This window comes from Myotis myotis, unplaced genomic scaffold, assembly GCF_014108235.1.
Source record: "Myotis myotis isolate mMyoMyo1 unplaced genomic scaffold, mMyoMyo1.p scaffold_m19_p_15, whole genome shotgun sequence".
Classification (NCBI taxonomy): Eukaryota; Metazoa; Chordata; class Mammalia; order Chiroptera; family Vespertilionidae; genus Myotis; species Myotis myotis.
Window position 1 is genome coordinate 40,086,717 of NW_023416319.1, and position 15,165 is coordinate 40,101,881.

Sequence of the window (15,165 nt, forward strand, 5' to 3'; positions counted from 1 at the left end):
GACGTGTGACGAGGGGGACTGAGGCCAGGTGGTTCAGCGGGGTCCCGGCGCCAGGAGGAGCCTGGCCTGTATGGGATGAGGTCCACGCAGGGGGGAGGGGAGGAAAGTGTGGATGTCAGGACGGTCTGGGAGGCCGAGGCTGCTCCCTGCTCCCCCGTCATCACCCAGCCCCGGGACGGGGAAACCCATGCTGTTCCTCATGGCAGCCCTCTCGGGGATCTTTGAGAGGAATCCAACATGGGACTTTCTGAAACAATGTCTTACTTGGGAGTCTATGGACTTTAAAAAATTACATTATCTCTGAGTCAACGTTAACGTTTCTGCCGAAGGAAATTGGAAGATTCCAGCCACTGACTGGGTGGGAAATGCGGAGTGTTGCTTGGGATCGTGTCAAGACAGAAACTGGTTTCAGGAATATTCTTTTTCCACCCTTCGGCATCTTGGGTGGAACTCAGGGAAGTGTCTTCACCCGGAATATGCTGGTGTCTGAGACATCTGGTTCTTCTTCAAGCCACTGGGCCACGATCTTCAAAGAAACATCCCAGTTGGATGGGGGAGCATGGGGCGGGGGGGGGGGGGGGGGGGAGGGTGGAGGTGAGGCCCCGGAGGCTGGCATCGGGAGGACCGAGAGCAGGGCTCTTATAGCTGCGGACGATTGAATCTCAGACTGGCTCCATTCCGCAGGTAAGGAAACAGCGACTCAGAGGTTAACACAAAATCGCCCGAAGTCACAGAGCTAGAAAGTGACAGGGAGCCAGCTTCACACTTCAGGGGATGGCCAAGCCTGCTCCCCTCCCCTCCCCCCCTGCCAGGCCACCTCCCTTAGGGAAGAGAAACAAGCCAAAGGCGAACGCAAACGGAATCAGCCCTCAGGAGAGGATCCTGGGCCGTCCCAGAGGCTCCGGGGGAGTTCCCCCACCCCCACCCCACCCCCAGGCGATTCTGAGGAGCAGCAGGATTTGGGGGCCCTCATAAAAGAGCCTTCAGGTAGGTCTGCCCTGGGTGATGGGGGGAGGGGTGAAGGAGCCTCCCTCTGGGGGGCAGGCGGAGACTCACGGATGTTAGGCTCCTGATGAGGAAGATGGGACAAGAGAAAAAAAAGAGGAAGCTGTCATTTCTGTGGAAACTCGTATGAGAACAAAGACGAGTACAAAAGATGTGTCACCCTTGTAGGCACAAGAAGCTGTGGAAACTACTGTTTGCTGACTTCAGTTCCCACCCCCCACACTCTTCGCTGCTGATGTCACACTGAGAATCTCAGCTGCCCTCAGCGGCTGGGGCAGGAGCGTGGGAGGCCGGGGCAGGGGGTGGGGGGGTGGGGGGAGGCTGGGGGGGCAGCTAAAAGAATCCCGAACTGTGGCCTTTAGTCCAAACTGTGTCATGAAAAGGTATGTTCCCTTGAATAAGGCGCCCCCTTTTCTGTCACAGACCCCTGGACCCCCACGTGAAGGAGCGGGGCTCGTCCTCAGCCTGTGCATCCGTAACCACTGCAGCTGTTCTTCACCCTGTGGAGGGGCCCAGATGCCTTTGAAAATCTAGTAAAACCATCGAACTTCTCCTGGGGAAAAAGCACAGGGGCTCGAATTCTGGCCAGCAGTGTCGGGGGAATTAACGGGCTTCCCAGCGCTCATTGATGGAGCCCTGGAGGCCCACGGGCCCATGGGAGGCGCAGCTGGCCTGTCTGGAGGCCTCCACGGCTGCATGTCCAGTGTGGCCTCCTCTAGCCACGTGTGGCCACGGAGCACGTGGCATGTTGCTGGTCTGGACTGAGGGGAGCTGTGCACACCTGGATTCTGAAGGCTTAGTATGGAAGAAGAATAAAAAAACCTCCAGCCCTAACCGGTTTGGCTCAGCGGATAGAGCGTCGGCCTGCAGACTGAAAGGTCCCAGGTTCGATTCCGGTCAAGGGCATGTACCTGGGTTGTGGGCACATCCTCAGTGGGAGGTGTGCAGGAGGCAGCTGATCGATGTTTCTAACTCTCTAACCCTCTCCCTTCCTCTCTGTAAAATATCAATAAAATATACTTAAAAAAATATATCTCAGAAGCCCGGCCGGTGTGTCTCAGTGGTTGTGCGTCGACCTATGAGCCAGGTGGTCATGGTTGGATTCCCGGTCAGGGCACATGCCCGGGTTGCGGGCTTGATCCCCAGTGTGGGGCTTGCAGGAGGCAGCCGGTCAATGATTCTCTCTCATCATTGATGTTTCTAGCCCTTTCTCCTTCTCCTTTCTTCTCAATCAAATCATTTTAAAAACTGTAGTTGGAGCACCTGAAATGACAGACGTGACTGGCATTGTGTGTGCAGTGGTCAGCGCCGCTCTGTGATGACATCCTGCTGACAGGGACTAAACACTTTCCTTTCAGTCAGCGTTTGCCTCCACAATGTCACTTGCTTCCCTGCAGGCCCAGCACTTCCTTCTTCTGGAAGAGCAGTTTTGAGAATGGGCAGGGACGCCCTGGCAGGAACAGGCTGTGAACCACGTCTTCCCGTGGTTCCCAGCTCCTCGAGGGCAGGGCAGGCCTACTGCTCCGGGGCGCTCCGGGGGTGGGCCCAGCCAATGGAGTGACCCGTCTCTGGCCGCTTATGAGACGAGTTCCAGATAGCACTCGGGCGCCAGCTTCTCTGCTGCCCTAACAGAGCTCCATAACCGGCTGGCTTACACCGGAAATGCTTTCGTCCTCAGTTTTGGAGACTAGAAGTCAGAAAGTAGGTGTCAGCAGGGCCATGCCCCCTTTGAAGGCTGTAGGAGACTGTCCTTTCCCCTTTCCTAGCTCCTGGGGCAGTGGGGTGGGGGTGGGGGTGCGGGTGGGGGTGGGGGTGGGGGGCGCTGCCATCATGGGCTTGTGGGTGCTTCACTCCATCTCTGCCACCGTGGTTACATGGCCTTCTCCTCTGTCTCACATCTTCTTCCCTCGATGTCTACGTTTTTTTCTTCTTATGAGGACACTTGGATTAGGGCAGCGGTTCTCAACCTGTGGGTCGCGACCCCTTTGGCGGTCGAACGACCCTTTCACAGGGGTCGCCTAAGACCATCCTGCATATCAGATATTTACGTTACGATTCATAACGGTAGCAACATGACAGTTATGAAGTAGCAACGAAAATAATTTTATGGTTGGGTCACAACATGAGGAACTGTATTTAAAGGGCCAGAAGGTTGAGAACCACTAGATTAGGGCCTATCCTAATCCAGGATGGCCTCATTTTAACTCAATTATACATGCAAAGACCCTCTTTTCAAGCTAGGGTCACATTCTGAACTTCCAGTGCACATGAATTTTGGGGGGACTCTATTCAACCCAGTATATGGTGAGTATCTTTTGTGAGAAGAGCATTTCCAGAGAATCGGGTTAGCACTTGGGTAGTTTCTGCAGCATCTCCTAAGCCAGTGATGGCGAACCTTTTGAGCTCGGCGTGTCAGCATTTTGAAAAACCCTACCTTAACTCTGGTGCCGTGTCACATATAGACATTTTTTGATATTTGCAACCATAGTAAAACAAAGACTTATATTTTTGATATTTATTTTATATATTTAAATGCCATTTAACAAAGAAAAATCAACCCAAAAAATGAGTTCGCGTGTCACCTCTGACATGACACGTGTCATAGGTTCGCCATCACTGTCCTAGGCCAAGAAAGGGCTGAGCAGAGTGCGTGGTGGGTGCCCGGCACTGGTCCAGACTCTAGGGATGCGGTGATGACTGTGGCACAGTTTTTGCCCCATGGAGCTCCCTTGCTGCTGCCTGAAGACACAACCAATACACTGATAGATAATACGATGTCGGATAGTGGCAGTCAGGATAGGGGTAGAGAGGAGCAGGCCGGGAGAGGTGGCGGCTGTTTTTACAGACTAGGATGGGCAGGGAAGGCCGCTCTGAGGGTCTTCATTTGAGAGCAGGACTGAGGTGACAGTGAGCGGCAGAAATCTCTGGCGGCAGAGACAAGAGCAATGCAAGGCCCCTGACACAGGACTGTGCTTGGTGAATGCAAGGAGCACAGGGAGAGGGAAGGTGATAGGGTGGCCCAACACAGGTGCCAGGACGGAGTAGGGGGACGGCCGGGCCTTGGGGCTGGGCGTCCGGCCCTCCGCCCAGAGCTGCTGGGCCTGGGTGGGGTGGGCCTCCCAAGGTTTCTGGCTCAGAGTTTCACTTCCTCGGCCCCACTTCCCCCATTGTTTGCGGGGTGGAGGCTGGCTACGCTGGTTCTCACTAGAGCAGCCCCACACCATTGTCGCATTGTCTTTTCCAGACAATAAGAACTCCGTTTTCCTTTCTTTGCTCCTTGCTTTTGAACTTCAAGTTCCTAAAGCCCTTTCCTTCATTTCTTCCCTGTTTCCCCAGGAAGGGGGACAGGCCTGAGACTTTTCGCTGTGTCTCTCCCGGGCGTGAGGTTAGCTTCTGTTTTCCTCTGGAAGGAGGCACGTGCGCCCAGGCACCTGCATGGGCGAGCTCTCCATCGGGCTCACTCTTCCCCTCCTTCACGTCTTCACTCACAGGTCACCTTCTCGGATGAGCACCCCTGACCATGTTACTTTAAAAGAGTGCACCTCACCCTAACCTTGGTTGTGGGCTCCATCCCCAGTAGGGGGCATGCAGGAGGCAGCTGATTGACGATGTTAAAAAAAAATGAAATAAAAAAGAGCACAACTCACTTCTAACCACCTGACCTCTTTTCTCTGAACATTCCCTCCCCCGCAGCACACTGTCTGATTTCCTTAACTGTGATGTATCAGTGTCACCCCCACTCCCCATTCCCGTCCTGCTAAATTGTAAACTCCACGAGGGCAAAGATTTGTACCTTTTCTTCATTGATATCGCTCAAGCACCTAGCACACAGCAGGTACTCAAACATTTGTAGATTGAAATGATGAAAGAAGTGAACGGGTTGTGCAGAAGAATCTTCAGTGGAAGAGTCCAGAATGAAGACTCCGCTGCGCCTTCCTCTACGTGGGGACTGGGGCGCAGAGCACAGAACACTGTCCAGGGTGAGCCAGGGCCGGTGCCAGAAGCAGGGAGGCAGCGGGAGTAGAGCTGGAGGCAGAGCTTCCTCAGGAGTTTCATTCTAATTGGGGTGGCAGTTCCCCCCCTTGCACAACTCCAGGGGCACCATTTCCACAGAGCACAATGTCAGCGGTGCCTGGAGTGCCGCAGGGCAGACACCTGTGGGAGAGGGAGGTTGGGAGAGGCTGTAGATGGACCGTGGCGTGGGGCTCAGACGGGAGAGGAGGCACAGCGGTGCAGGGTATGATAGCTTAGAAGGAGGGCCCCACCGGGAAAGAGCACCACCAGCCCCAGGCCAGAAGGAGGTGGGGCGAGGATGTCCTCTGTGCCCAGTACAAGGCCCCACCCGGGATCAGCTACCAGTAGGGGAAGGCTTGACGGGTGGGCAGCGATGCCCAGGCTCCGGTCTTGGGAGCAATGCCCAGGCTTGCTTTTGTGCCCGGGCCTCTAACACAGTGGGGCTCACTCCTCTGGTGGCTGGTGGGGAGTTTAAATAAACAACACCACCGGCTGCCAGGGCTCCGTCCTCAGGGAGTCCCCATCAGGTGGGCAGGAGCAGGGCCGGTGTCACTCACCAGTGATTCTTGTGTGTCGCCAGTTTGAGAGCCACTTCCCGGAAGTCCTCTGTTGTCCCGTGGCTGTGGGAGGACCCAGCTCCACAAATAGATTCAAAGGAGTCAGTGAGCCTCCGTCGGGATAAATGACACCTTAATTTTCACTCACCTCCCACTGAATTGGAGCATTTTCTTCCAGTGTGAGTGTGGGTCTCAAATCACAGTAGCGCCTGTGACTTTGTCACCTGTAGAAATCACAGATATTTTCATATCATTTATGATTGTGGTGGGGTACCTTGAAAGGTCATTTAAATTCATCTTCACTTCAAAATGAAGGTATTAGACTTGCTCCTAGATTTTGTTTTAAGGCACTCATAAAGATGCACATATCCTATATAATAAAACCCTAATATGCAAATTGATTGAATGGTGGAATGACTGGTCGCTATGAACTGACGACCAGGGGGCAGACGCTCAACATAGGAGGTGCTGCCTGGTGGTCAATGTGCTCCCACAGGGGGAGCACCACTCAGCCAGAAGCTGGGCTTACGGCTGGCGAGGGCAGCGGCGGCGGGAGCCTCCGTGCAGCACGAAGGAGCAGCAAGCTGAGCAGTAGGAAGCAGCCAGCAGGCGGACGGTAAGGAATTAGGGGTTCCGCACTGCGAGAGGGCACAGGCCAGGCTGAGCGGACCGTGCCCACCCCCCCAGTGCACAAATTTCATGCACCGGGCCTCTAGTATCACTATATTACACTTACAAATATTTTGATTACCAGTATTAAACATCATTGTTCCCACTGAAATTCTGTGGATCTTATAGGTATTTTAAAACAGTATTCTGAGAAAGGGTCTATGGGCTTCCCCAGATGCCAAAGGGGTTCTTGACCCAGGAAGATGCACCTTCAGAGGAGGCTGGCCCTCTTGTCCTGGGTGACCTTCGGGCAAAGGTCACACCATTCATGCTTAGGGCTACCTGACCTTCCCCTTGGGCTGGGTGTCCCTGGCTCACGCACCCTGTTCCCTATCTCTTGGCAAATGTGCCCCTTCCGTCCCCTGTGGCAACCTGGGGGAGGCCCTTCTGTTGGTGATCAGCTGGGTTTTTCTTTCCATCATGTCAGCCCCTGGAGAGGGGGCCCCCAGAGCGTGAGAAACGAGCGTGGACTGAAGGAGCGGGCCAGTTCCCTGGTCGCTGTGGGCCCCCGGCTCCTTGCTGCCTTCTCCCCACTCCGCTGCCCCTCTCACTATGTCAACCAGACGGAGGAAAGGGGCGGCCTGGATTCCCGCTGTGCTCCTTTAGAGCCCTCCTTCAGTGTCACCATGGGAACAGGGGCATCAAGCCTGACCCAGACACTGTCCCTGCCCTCAGGGACCGCAGCCTGGTGAGGGGATCCGAGCCGAGAACGCAGGGTAGAAGATTAAAACTGTGTAAAGGTTTGGAGCTGAGGGCAGGTATCGGTATACAGAGCAAATCGGAAACAAGCGGGTTCGTTATGCATGATGCTTCCACACTCTCACACCATTCCCGGCTGTAGGGGTTGCTCGGCGACCCCACGGGCAGTTTAGGGGAACTGAGAAGCAGAGGCCCAGGGAAGAGCTGGGAAGGAGTCTGGGCTCTTAAGACTTCCAGGCATCGCGGGTGCAAAAGCCTACTTCCTGTTAGATTTCAGTGAGGGTGAACATTCTGGATCACCGTGGTTTGGTTCTTGTTAAGATCCTGAACCCTAGCCGGTTTGGCTCAGTGGATAGAGCACCGGCCCTCAGACTGAAGGGTGCTGGGTTCGAGTCCAGTCAAGGGCAAGTATCTCGGTTACAGGCTCCATCCCAGCCTCGTCGTGGCCCGTGCAGGAGGCAACCAATAGATGTGTTTCTCTCACACTGATGTTTCTCTCTCTGTCTGTCTCTCCCGCTCCCTTCCACACTCTTTAAAACTCAATGGAAAAATATCCTCGGGTGGGGATTAACAACAAAAACAACAAAAAGTTCTGGATGGAGAAATGGCTAGAGGGTTAGCCGCCCAGTGTCCTTGGGGTCCACCCGCCCCCCACCCCTGTGGACATGTACCCTGGGAAAGCGTGCACACTGGAGACCAGTGAGAGGCAGGTGGCAGTGTCACCATGGGAACTTGGCCTCTTGGCTCAGCAGCCAAAACAAGACTTTGTTAAATACAAAGGATCATGGCTGTGGGTGGCAGGAGTCCCAGAGGGGGGTCGGAGAGCTCTGTCCGAGCTGCGAGTGGGAGCCCACTGCGGTAAGAGCCGGCATAAAGCCTGTCAGGTGGCAGATGGTGCGCCCAGGAGAGGGCTCCATGCTGCCCGAGTCAGAGAACAGGGCCCTCATCATGACCTTTATCCTCGGGGGACTCTCAGCCCCTGGTGAAAGCCACAGACACTTCTCCCCGGAAGGAAGCACATGTATCATTTAAACACTGCACCCCATTTCAGAGGTTGTCACCCAAAGTGTGGAATCCCCATGTTTGGAGGAGAAAGAAAGAAAGCTAGAGATGGGGAATGAATTCCCCATGACCCAGTGCATGCTGGTGGCAGGGCCGGGACCCCCGGTCCCTGCCGGCTTAGTCTGCCGCCCTCTCCCCTCCCGCCACCGGCTCCCCTGAGAGGAGGAAGTGGGCTGGAGGGCAGGCCGCACTTGGCTCTACACCAGGCTGGAGGACTAACTGGTAGAAAAAAACACAGAATACCATTGTACCAAAGGTGGCCGAGGCCGCTAGCTCCCTCCAGTTCTCCTCCTCCCCCGAATTCTCGATTCCACTGCAAAAGACCACGAGGTGTTCTCCCGGGGGCAGAACCTGGGGGCGCTACAAAGAGCCTTCTAGCTCCTCTGTATCCAAGACCCTCTCCCAAAGCAGAGCAAGTTTCCAGGATTATAACAAGAACCAAACCATGGTGACCCCCAGGGTCCACCGCGCTGAAATCGGAAAGGGAAGTGGGCCAAAGGCTTCGTGCCTGGCTGCCTGGAAATGGCAGCTCCAGCTCCACCCCAGGGCAGACTTCCTTCCCAGACACCTCTTGGCAATGGCGGAGGGGCTGCTAGTGCCATCAGAACCTCCTGGCAATAAGTAGAGGATCACCCACCCTCTCCCAGCTGCCTCCACCTGAGAGCAAGGAGGAGAGGGTGGGGAGCGTGCTTCCAGGGCTCTGACCCCTCCCAGAGGGCACCAGGGTGATTCAGGCTGCAGGTGTCTGAGGTTGGGGTTCAAGAAAGCTATGGCCAGAGGCCTGGGTTTTTGAGTCAGTGTTCATTTCAGGTATGCTCTTCCCTTTCAGTTGTGTGTCCTGGTTATTGATTCAGAAACTTGGCCATCCCAAAAGGTCTGGGCAAAGCCCTGGGGTTCCTGGTAGGGGCAGGGCTCTGTGGTGTCTGTAGGAGTGCTTGGACTCGAGTTTTGCCCCAGCTTTCACTCTCCAAGGCCAGATTGGTGTCCGTGTCATATCAGTCCAGCATGGGCCCGTTCATTCCTCTCCTGTTTTCTCTCTTCCTTCTCTCTCCTCTTCCTCTGTATTGCCTCACATTAGCCACCACCAAAAGAAAGCCAACTCCCCCTTCCTGCCTCCAACCTATTATCTTGTTTTATTTTTCAATTACAGCTTACATTGAATATTATGTTATATTAGGTTCAGGTGTACAGCACAGTAGTTTGATAAATCATATACTTTACAAAGTGGTCCCCCTCATATTTCAAGAACCCAACTGGCACCTTACATCGTTATTACAATATTATTGACTACATTCCCTTCGCTGTAAGCCTTCAATCTATATTTGATTTCACGATCAGATTTGACCAATTTGGGACAAAATGCAGACTAATTGGTGAAAAGTCTGTCTTAGCGAATATTGGTAAAAAGGGAATCTAGAAAAGAATGGCTTACAGTTAGCATGTCCCTTGCCTACACTGGAGTCTTAGCACAGTTTGTTATCTTACATTTTCTTAAATCATTAAGAACCCTGCACTCCCACCCTTGATCCTGTTTGCACAATTCACTCACCCTAAGTAACGCTAAATTCCAGCTCCACCTCTGCCAAACTGAATGAGATATTTTTGAGGTTAGAATTATATTTGGGGGCTCCTTTGGTGCAAAATTCTCTTGGTTTATAGGTGCCTCTGAATACAAAATGGACAGGAAGCCATGGCGTCTTTTCGACACCCCAGTACGCTCAGGTACCCTGCTGGGACTTGCAGGTACAATAACCTCCCCTACAGCTGCTGCCTCTCAGAATTGCAGGGCCAAAAGATCAGAAAGCCACTTTATATATAGCTTTTATTTTTGGATTCTTGTTCATTGTGATAAAAAAAATTCTATAACTGCTTTGTTTTTTAAATCCTCACCTGAGGATATGTTCACTGATTTTTTTTTTTTTTTTTGAGAGAGAGAGAGAGAGAGAGAGAGAGAGAGAGAGAAACATTGATATAAGAAATACCAATCGCTGCCTCCTGTACGTCCTGACAGGGAATCGAACCTGCAATCTAGGTATGTGCCCTGACTGGGAATCTAACAGGCAACCTTTTGGTGTATGGAACGATGGTCCAAGCACTGAGCCACCGGCCAGGGCTGTGACTGCTTTTGAGACAAATAAGCAGCTCATCCTCAATGAAGCTCCTGGGAAGAAAAGACACCTCTCAGAGGCAAAGATGTTGCTATTCCTCACAGACTTCTGAAGAGCAAATGTGGGACAGGCACTGCCAGTGTGCGATCCCCTGCGCAGGGCGTCCCTGCGTGGGGGGAACTGTTACACGTCCTCTGTCACAATCTTCAGTGAGTGTTGGAGCCAGCCCCGGAGCTCCTTAGGGACAGAGTGTCGTTTAGGCGTTACCGGATCCCTCGGCCTCGTGGGCTGACGATGAGACGGCAGTTTGGGAATTACCCAATCTCTGCGCCTGTTCGTAACTCACTGGATGTACAGCTACGCGAATACTTTCTGTTCCTGTTTGTATTGAATAAAAATAGCAAAGGAAGCATCTATGATGTTAGAAGAGAAAAAAGTCCAAACAGCAACTTCTGTTCCATTCGACACCATGTCCATGATAGTGATCAAAGGACATCTCTGAGAGCTGGTGTTCCTTTTGACCTTGTGTACTTCCTGGACGTGGCTGCCTCTGCTGGGTGTGCTGCCCGGCGGGCTCCGGCTCCCCTGCAGCACGGCCATGGCCAGACTGGTGACAACCTCGGCTCCAGGGTCTGCCAGCAGACCCCACCATGGCTCCGAGGCAGCTGCCCTGCCCGCATTGCACAGATGAGAAAGAAGGCTCAGCCCTAGCCAGTGTGGCTCAGTGGATAGAGCGTCAGCCTGTGGACTGAAGGACCCCAGGCTTGATTCCAGTCAAGGGCACATGTCTGAGTGGTGGGCTCCATCCCCAGTAGGGGGCGTGCAGGAGGCAGCCAATCAATGATTCTCTCTCATCATTGATGTTTCTATCTCTCGCTCCCTCTTCCTTCTTCTCTGAAATCAATAAAAATATATATTTTTAAATTTTTTTTATTGTTTAAGGTATTACAAATAGTAGTACATATGTCTCTTTCCCCCCCCTCCCCCCACTGACCTCTCCCTGGCCTCCCCTACCCCCCGGCACTTGCCCTCATCCCCCGGCCCCCAGTGTCTTGCGTCTGTTGGTTGTGCTTATATGCATGCATACCAGTCCTTAAAAATATATTTAAAAAAAGAAAAGAAAAAAAGAAAGAAGGCTCAGAGGGTCTCAGCAACCTGCCCAGGTCAGGTGGCTGCAAGTGGCAAAGTGGGATTTAAGATTCCGGTGTGTCTGGTACCAGAGCCTGCGCTCCTATGAGACTGTGACACCTACTCCATGACTTTGCCCCACATTTTTCTCGCCAATTTTTTTATGTTATTTTATTTTTTTTTAGTCATATAGGAGTGAGACAGTCTGGCTTCAAGGAGCTCACAATCTAGTTAAGAAAGAAAGATGAATAAATAAAGAGCATTTCCTTCTCTGTACATTGAGGAGTCTGGCCTTCAGGGATTCTACCTGGAGGATCAGACCAGATGAGCAGAACTGCAGATGCTGGAAGAGAGCATTGTTCTGGTTAATTCTGGACAGACCGGCGGGTACGGGCAGTGGTGGGGACATGCGGTGGGAAACAGTGCAGGTCGGGGGGACCCGGATTTGCACCCCTGGATGATGGGTAAGGCCTGCACAGTGCAACAGCAACCTCAGCTGCCAGTATTTACGTGGGGTTCACCTGTGCAGGTTTTCAGTGCTGTACAGGTTTTGATGTGTTGAATCCACCTTCCATCCCTCATAGTAGGTACTACGGCTCTGCCTGTTTTCCACACGAAGGATGAAGACACAAGGGGTTCGGGAGCTTGCCCAGCTGATCCCCCTGCTGGTACATGGGGAGCAGGGATTAGAACCTAGCAGGCGAGCTCCCAGCCCAAACTCTGACTAGAGAGTGTGTCCCTTATGAATCTGAGGAATTGTAATCTGGATGGTGCCCCTCTGACCACTGGGTACACTGGCTCTTGGATCTCTAAGGAGGTGCTAATTTAGCCTCTGCCTGAGGCTACCCAGCAGGAGCTATGAGGAGATCTGCAGATTCCTCTTCCTTGTTTGGAGTTTGGAGGTGCCCAAATGAGGCCCAGCTGTGAAGCAATGCAAGCTGCTGTGGAGCCTTGGGCCTTCTCTTGGAAGTTCTGGGTCTCTCTGACCCAGCTGCAGTTTGTTAGGTAATTTTCACATTGCAAAGGGCCAGGCCTTTCATATGCAAAAGCCTCTGCGCACAGCTTGGATGGGGTGGGGTCTCAGGGAATCAACAGGGCAGAGCAAACAGCTATGGCTGATCCTCAGCCCTGCCCTAAGAGGCCCCGCGTCTCAGTGTCCCGTGGTAATCGCTGCAAGCGCCTCTGAGAGAAAGCCGCCTGCTGCCATACAGTCCAGTTTCTCCCAGCATGAGTCTGGGTCCCCACAGACTCGCCTGGAACTGGAGTTCAGAGCAGTCGGGAGCTTGAGACTCCCTCTCGATTGAAAAAGACAACCACGTCCTCAGTTACAGCCCTTTCCACGTGCGCCTCCGAACCTTTGCACTTTACTTCCGCAGCTCTTCTGAGTCTCAGTGTGCTTTTCTCTTTCCTTCTAATTGTAGAATTTCCACTCAGCCAGCCTTCCTGTGGTTCTGGATGATGTCCATTTTGTCTTTTAGTTGTATTTTTGAAGAGGTTGTACGAGGCAGCAATTTCCGGTGTTTACCTATGCCGCCATCTTGGTTTCCCTCTCTTGTTTGTTTTTTTTTAATTGATTTTTTAGAGAGAGAGGAAGGGAGAGAGAGAAAAAACCAACATTGATGTGAGAGAAACACCCATCAGTTACCTCCCTATGTGCCCAACTGGGGATTGAACTGCAACCTAAGCAGGTACCCTGACAAGGAATTGAACCCACAACATTTTGGTGTACAGGATGATGCTCCAACCAACTGAGCTACCTGGCCAGGGCTATTTAGGGAGTTTGGGGGTCTAGGTATAATCTCAAAAATGAAGATTTATTTATTTATTTTTGTCCCTGATATAGTTCAGGTGTTGATGCTAAATAGAAAGGCAAGAAGGAGGGAGGAGTCCAGCCGATGTGGCTCTGTGTTTGAGCATCAACCTATGAACCAGTAGGTCAGGATTTGATTCCTGGTCAGGGCATATGCCCGGGTTGTGGGCTTGATCCCCAGTGTGGGGTGTGCAGGAGGCAGCCAATCGATGATTCTCTGTCATTGATGTTTCTATCTCTCTCTCCCTCTCCCTTCCTCTCTGAAATCCATAAATATATATTTTTTAAAAAGAAGAAGAAGAAGGAAAGAGGAGACACACAGGTTTGAGACTGGGATCCCAGCCTCTGTGGCTCTACAGGCCCTATATGTGGGAGATAGTGCAAATAATACTTGGGCTGGGTCCAGCCAGCTCTAGACTCACTCAGCCCAACATTCTAGAATTCTCCCTGCCCTTTGCCTCCATCTCCTCTGCCACCATCCTTTTACAAGCCACCATTATTTCTTGTCTTAAATACTGCAATTGTCTCTTAAGTGCTTCATTCATCCCTGAAATACTTACTGAGCACCTCCTAGTGCTGGGCACTGTTCCAGGGACTGGGCACCAACAGTGAGCAAAGCACAGTGAAATCCCTGCTCTCAGGGAGCTGACATTCCAGCAGACAATAAACAAATGAGTGTGCACATTGTTTGATGTGTTAGAAAAATGGTAAGTACTCCGGAGCAGAGTGGGGAGGTAGTGAGTGTTGGGCTGAGGAGTTACAATGATAAATTTGGAAGTGGGAAAGGCCTCATTGAGAGGATATCATTTTTAAAATAACATATGTTCTGACTTTTTAGAGAAGGAGAGGGAGAGAGATAGAAACATCAACGAGAGAAAAACATCATCGATCAGCTGCCTCCTGCACTCCCCTTACTAGGGATGTCGCTGGCAACCCAGGCATGTGCCCTGACCAGAAATCGAGCCAGTGACCTCTTGGTTCATGGGTCGATTCTCAACCACTGAGCCACACAGGCTGGGCGAGAGGGTATCATCTGAGCAAAGATTGACAGATGAGAGGTGAGCCATGTGGATATGGGGGGGGGGGGAACACGTGTTTTGGGGAGTGGGAATAACCAGTGTGAAGGGCTCAAGGTGACTGGCCTGGACTGGTCCTGTTTGTGGAAAACCAAGGAGATCAGTGTGTCTTGGGGAAGAGAGGGAAGCAATAGGGTCAAAGAGTGGAGGGGAGACCAGTTAGGGTCTTAAAGTCATTTTTTCTTTCTTCTCCGAAAAACCTTCCAGTGGCTTCCAGCTTCTTCTCACCTACAAGGTTCCACATGGGTAATCCCACTGCCTCTCAGACACCAGTGCCTCCCTTTCCCCCTCACTGCCTTGCCAAGTCCTTTCCCACCTCAGGACTTTTCCCTTGCTGCCCCCTCTGCCTGGAAAGACCTACTCCCATCTTCTCCTGCCTGGCTAGACATCCCAATCTCAAACTTCGCCTCTGCTATGGACCCTTTGTAAAGTAGCCCCGGCCCCTAGTGATCCCCTCAGCGGTTTTATTTCCTTCTTGCTCATGACTACCTAAAAGGCGCTTGCTCATTTTACGTTCGAGTGCTCTGTCTGCTTCCCTAAAAAGAGTGCCCGTGAGGTCAGGGACCTCCTCTGGCTTGTTTACCTGGTATCCCTGGAGCCTTCCTCAATATTTCTTTGTGGAATGCACAGATGAATTTGATGACCTCAACCTCCTGGGAATTCCTCTGATTGATGAGCTGACTTCTGGGCGTTACTAAAGCCTCTAAGCTTTCCAGAGGGGCTTATCACTGTGCAGTCCAGACAGCCTTTGCCCCGGGGAAGACCGTACCTCGGACTGGCACCCAGCTTTCTTTTCCTCTCTCTCTCCTAAGGACAAAGCCTTGTGCCCTCCACCTTCTGTTTTCCCACAAACACTTTCAAGATCCTCTCTGCTTTTCTCCTCCTAATCTCATTTCAACTGGCCAGTTCTCTGGAAACTGGGGGTAGGGTTTGGGGAGAAGGTGGACCTTCTGAAATTACTGATCTTTGAGATTTTTTAAAAATATATTTTATTGATTTTTCACAGAGAGGAAAGGAGAGAGATAGAGAGTTAGAAA

At 52.2% G+C, this 15,165-nt stretch overlaps 1 long non-coding RNA gene across 1 annotated transcript; it reads left to right on the forward strand.

Annotated features, from left to right (window-relative positions):
• Nucleotides 1–609: 609 nt before the first annotated feature.
• Nucleotides 610–1,922, forward strand: LOC118670261. Its single transcript, XR_004972267.1, has 3 exons — nucleotides 610–684; nucleotides 813–987; nucleotides 1,429–1,922. It is a non-coding gene; the product is annotated as an uncharacterized LOC118670261 (long non-coding RNA).
• The last annotated feature ends 13,243 nt before the right edge of the window (nucleotides 1,923–15,165 follow it).